The sequence below is a fragment of the Macrotis lagotis genome, chromosome 2 (assembly GCF_037893015.1).
Source record: "Macrotis lagotis isolate mMagLag1 chromosome 2, bilby.v1.9.chrom.fasta, whole genome shotgun sequence".
NCBI classification, from domain to species: domain Eukaryota; kingdom Metazoa; phylum Chordata; class Mammalia; order Peramelemorphia; family Peramelidae; genus Macrotis; species Macrotis lagotis.
Genome location: NC_133659.1, coordinates 209,540,572 through 209,546,571, shown reverse-complemented (window position 1 = coordinate 209,546,571; position 6,000 = coordinate 209,540,572).

Here is a 6,000-nt window from a genome sequence, read left to right as displayed (position 1 = left end):
AGTTACTTTAAATGGAAAGGAATAGTTTGATTGATTGGTTCATTCACCCCTCAACCCTTACAATTTTACATTCTTCAGTGTCACCAGATTTATGTCTGAATGAAGCAGAAAAGACTACAGACACCTCCTCAGTGGCATGGTAGCCAAATGAGAAGTCCATGTATATAAGGAGAAATTATAAATGCTCAAGGAAACATGGAGAAATGCTAATGTTCATGCATTCTGTAAAGGATGGCACATTTTCCTTCACTTCCATATGAAAGTTCATGTTAAAGTCTCATTTGTTCATGGTTTTGGGGGAAAAAGAGGGTAAATTAGAAAAAAATAAGTATTAGAACTAAATAACATAGAGATCATAGTAACAAGAAAACATGACCTTTACTTCTATTCTCTCATTTTACAGATCAGAAAACTGAGGCCTAATATCATTGAGAGAATAAGTGATAGGATCCGTACTTGAATTCAGATTCTTTGGGTCCAAAGCAAACTAATTCTGTTGCCTCATAGATAATCCTTTCATTTTATAGATGAGAAAAGAAGGATTAAAGAACTTTCTCAATTTCAAGTCAACATTTAACCATTAATACTAAACACTAATTTATTAAGTACTAACAATGTTCAAAGAACTTTATCAAGTACTGGGGCTATAAAGACAAAAAAGAAAAATTTTCCCTGTCCTCAAGGATGCTACCAAGGAGATCTGAAGTGTATATATGTAAGAAATAGAGACCTCTAACACTTGAGGTCAATAGGGAACATTTCAGAGGACAACTAAGCTGAACTTTGAAGTAAGTTAAGGATTCTACAGGTCAGAGCTTAAAAGGGAATAAATTCCAGAAATAGCCTTGACAAAGATACAGAGTAAGAAATGGAATCCCTAGCTCTAATAATCGCAAATATACTCTTCTGGGTGGGAAGCAGAGAATAGGAAGGATATTTCTAAGAAGTAACTTCAGAAAGGAAATGGAGAACCATATTGTAAATGCCACTGAATTCCAAGAAGAAGAATCACGTTATGTGTGTTTTTTATTCTATTTACTTTTTTTCAGACTTAGAAATTTTTGCAGATTAAAAACAAGATAATAAATGATGCTAAACATGATAATAATAAAAAGTTCCTCCACCTGGTGCCTTATACTACATCCAAAGAAAGATTCTTAACTTGCAACACATAAATAAAGTGCATAAGGAATGCAGGAGGATAGAGACAATGTTATTTCAAGTTGGAATCACTAAAGATATAAAAATTCAACCTCTTCTACATAGGTCATCCTTAACTTAGCCAGAGGGGAGACTTGAATGAGAAGTTCTTCATGTCACAGCACAAGAATGAAAGAGATCAATGATACAGCCAGAGGCACCCTGTATACCCTATACTTGATTATACAATATTCACAATTCTTCCTAATTTCATGTCTGGTTCATTTATCTTTCTTCTCCTCCCCCGCAACATCGCTATTCCAGGATACCTACAGGGCCAGGTCTTTGTTGTAGGGAGAAATATGATTTCAACAAGGAAGAGAAATTATCTCTGATGTCATAAACTGAGAAAATCGGGGAGGTTGTACAGGGCATAGAACTTTCTATCCTGAAAGGTTCTGGGAATAAGAGATTATAGAAGAGTAAAAGGGGTGTTAGGAAAGGGGAGGGAGAAGCATTCCAGGTCAGAGAAACCTTATGCCAATGATATCTAAGTTCAAAGACTTAACAATCTCACATAAATAATTAAGATTAACCTAGGTCACACACGTAGCCCAGTCAAGAGATAAATCAAAGTTCCATGACCTTAAATCTAATGTATTTTTCCTATTTTTCTTTGCATTTTTCTCTTCCTCCTCTTTAAAAGTCCATCAAAAGTACAGAAAAGTAAAAGTCGGGCTCAAAGGTTTTCTGGGTTAACCAAGGAACCTTCATAGATTCTGTAAGGAATATAACTCAGATTTACAGTTTTTATATTCTAAATATAATAACTTGATAATCCTAAAAATTCAAATGGGAATTGGTTATGCTCATTGGGATATGTCTTTAATCCCTGCTACTGGGATATACATTCATTCCCTATTTTAATTACTCCTGCAAAAAATGTAATAATCATCATTTGTTAGATTCATTAAGTACAGGAATTCTTTGCTGCAGAGGGGTTAAAGACCACCAGTATCAATATAGTGAGCTCCCAGGAGTGGGGAGCCACCAAGTTACCTGAGGAGTGGCAAGCTGAAACAAGTTGAAACTGAGCAGTCAAGGTTTTTGTAATGATAAGTAATGGGATCAGTATGGTCATGAGTAGCTATTGTGCATCTATCCTGGACCAAAAGAAAGGGGAGTCTCAGTCTCTTAAAAAAATAATCAAATGGGAGAAACCTAGGTATAGGTATTTGTGTGGACAATATTATAGTAGGGAGAGAAAAGATTTTGAATAGAGAAGTCAGTAATGTAGAGAAAAGTAAAGGCACAATGTGGAAACATTTGTGCAAACCAAACAAAAGGGGAGAAAAAAGAACCAAACCCAGGACTCTGAGAGCAAACCACAAAAGAGAAACATTTTTTACAGCAGCCCCAGGAAACTTATTGGGACCTCATAAAAATAAAGTGAATCAAGGAAACTACACCCCATGCTAAGTGTCTCTTTCACTGTTTTACAGACTGGGGTAAGCTTTTATGAGCCATTGACATTCCCTTTGGACACCACTTCAGCAGTTCTCCTAATGCTGCAGTCCCCAAGACTTCAGCCAAAGATTTTAACTCTTGGCTGGAGTGTGACACAATTCCAAAATAGAATCATTAATGACCTCATCTTTCTGGCAAATTCAGCCTTGTATCTGACCACAAAGCGCTTAGTGGGGCTGAGAGGAGTTTATGCATTTGTGGTGCTGTTGTTCGTGGTGTTGTGGTATTGTCACCTCAAGTCTGTGAAGTCCAGTGGCTTCTGACAGGGTGACCTGGTTGCGGGGGGGGGGGGTTCCACACTTACCTTTCAATGAGGAAAATGAGCTCAATGGATGTCCAAAGTAGAAGATGATGTTTGTAACTATCTTGGCTGCAGACCCAGATCAGGATCTGGAAATTAAGCTGCCAGTTCAGTCACTGTCCTCCCTCTCCATCTAACTTGTATAGCAAAAGGGGAGGGGAGGTTGAATCCAGCTGCTGTTTCTTTAGATGCATTTATTTACTATTTCATTTATCCTTGTAAAATATTTTATTAAATGATCAGCAAGCATTTATTAAATGGTGATACTTAGCCAGCACTCTACTAGGTGATAGAGATGCAAAGACAAAAATGAAACATCTGCCCCCAACAGGTTTACATTCTTTATTTGCAAGGGGAGGGAACATATATACATTTGTGTATATATATATATATACACAAATGTATATATACATATATATGTGTGTATACATATATATGAAAATTAAAGATAATATGTTTGAAAGGAAGATGCAAAGTAATTTCAGAGATGTTTCAGAAAACTGGGAGTGGAAGAAAGACTTCTTGTAGTTTCCTATATCTACACAGAGATAATAGTGTGGTGCTGAAACAAAACTCCCTACTCTTACTTTTGGCCTCCTCCAATTTTATACCCTGAGTGAACCTCATCAATCAACACTCAATCAACAAACATTTATTAAGCTCCTCTTATATGTCTAGCACCTTGCTAGGTACTGGGGGCACAAGTAAAAAGAATGAAACCAACCTATACTTTCAATGAGCTTACATTCAGAAAGAGTAATTTCTCCAAAAATACAATGAAAAGGGAGGAGAAAAGATGATGGCAGACATGCAGAAAAGCTCTGAGAAAACAAACAAAAGCAAGCAAATAAACAAAAATCAGTTATTGTTAAGTATTCTTTCCCTATTACATGAATGACTAACTTAAGTAAGGGTGAACATTCCTTGCTTAGAAAACAAAGCAGATTAAAACTTCCACCTAGGAAGTTTTGGCGTGGAGACCCACTATTGACAACTCCCCTTTCAACTTAAGTAAGATGAAAAAAGCTCAGGCTTAAAATAAAATAAAATGCTAATAGAAGGTAGTGTTTTCTTCAAAAAGTAAAAGAAGAGAAAAGCATCTAGAATTAGAAAGAAGTAGTTATTAGAAAGAGGTAGTCAACTCTTTTTTTTTCCTCTAAGTGATATTATGTTCCTCCTTTTTTCAATTAATTGCCTCTTTCCTAATATTCTTTTTTCCTCTTCTCCCTCCCTTTCCTTTTATTTCATATTAAACATACTTGAAAACAGGGGGCAGCTAGGTGGTGCAATGAATAGAACACTGGCCCTGGAGTCAGAAAGTGAGTTCAAATCCGAACTCAGACATTTAGTAATTACCTAGCTGTAGGACCTTGGGCACATCACTTAACCCCACTGCCTTTCAAAAATCATAAAAAAGGAAAAAAAACACCTGAAAACAAACTTGGAGAATAGAATAGAGCTATTCATTCCATATCATGGGGGTTAGGGATACAAGCATCCCTGAGATCTGGAAAATCCACATACATTTTTTGATGTTCTGTTCATACTAAAGAAGAATTCTTAATTATGTGGTACTAAAGATAAAATATGTTCATATTATACATATATTTCAAGAATTTCTGAGTTTCTAAATGTTTTCTAAGTCATATGCTAAACTTCATGTGTCATCTGTAGCTTCCTCAAAACTCCCCCAATATTACCAATTAATTTCTTATGCCAACCTGCTATATATCAAAACCACAATGGGGAAAGTCATGATGAGGAAGGGATAATTGTATATAAAAAATACAATCCTTTTGATCAATATGGAATCACTCAGAGAATTAGCTCCATATTGTATTTCATGTGAAAATAAGCGAAACAGCATAAAATCTCAGTTTAAAACCAAATATGAAACTGTGAACAAAAGCAAAATTGAAAGAACAAGCAGTTCAAACTTTAAGAAGGGATGTCTCCACAAAACCTCATAAATTATATAATAGTAGAAACAATATTTTCTCCATTTTTATAGATTAGGACTTTAAGACTCAGAGAGGTTATTTGATTTGACCAAGGGTCATAAAATTACTAAATATTAGAACTGAGATTTGAACTCATGTCTTCTGATTCTTTGTGCAATGCTTTCTTCAATAATCCCTTCTGTTTTAAAATTTTTCTATCTACAATATACTTTTAAAACATTCCTTCTTTATACAATGCCATTTATACAATAATCATTCAGTTTCCATGTAGAGCATTAAGGTTTATGTAGTACTTTCAACAACCCTATGAAGTAGTTCAAAGATTATCAATTAATTATTAGTTAAGAACACTGGGACTTTGAGAGATCAGGCAATATTCATATAGTTACTGAATACCAGAACACAGATTCCAATCAGTCTCCAGGTCCAATATTTTCATTTTAATCAATCCACCCCTCTATGTATTTTTTGTTTATTTGTTTGTTTGTTTGTTTGTTTTTGAAGTTAATGGGGTTAAGTGACTTGCTGAAGATCATATAGCTAGGTAATTAAGCATTTGATGCTAAATAGGAATTCAGGTCTTCCTGACTCTAGGAACAGTGCTCTACCCATTGTACCATCTAGCTGTCCCCCTCTCTATGTCTTATATATGTATTTACTTTGCATTGTCTGTATATGACTAAGCTGCTAAAGAGTAGAAATGATGGCTACAAAATCCCCTCTGTCCAGGACCACTTTTGAGCTAATATTTGATATTAACCAACTTATTTGATCAATATCATATGAAATGGGAGGCAGAGCCCAGATGGAGGAGTAGAGGTAGGAACTCCCACAAATTCTTACCCAAACTACTCCAAATACCTTTAAACAATGACTCTAAGCAAATTCTAGAGTGGTAGAACCCATAAAAGAGAGTGAAGTCTTTTTTCAATTTTCCAGCCCAAGACAACTTGGAAGATCTGTAGGAATGGTCTAGTACCAGGATTAGAAAGGGCTGTAAGCTCAGCCTGGGTCAGAGTGAACTGGTCCCAGCCATCCAGGAATGGCCTGCAGAGCTCCTAGCTCCCTGGG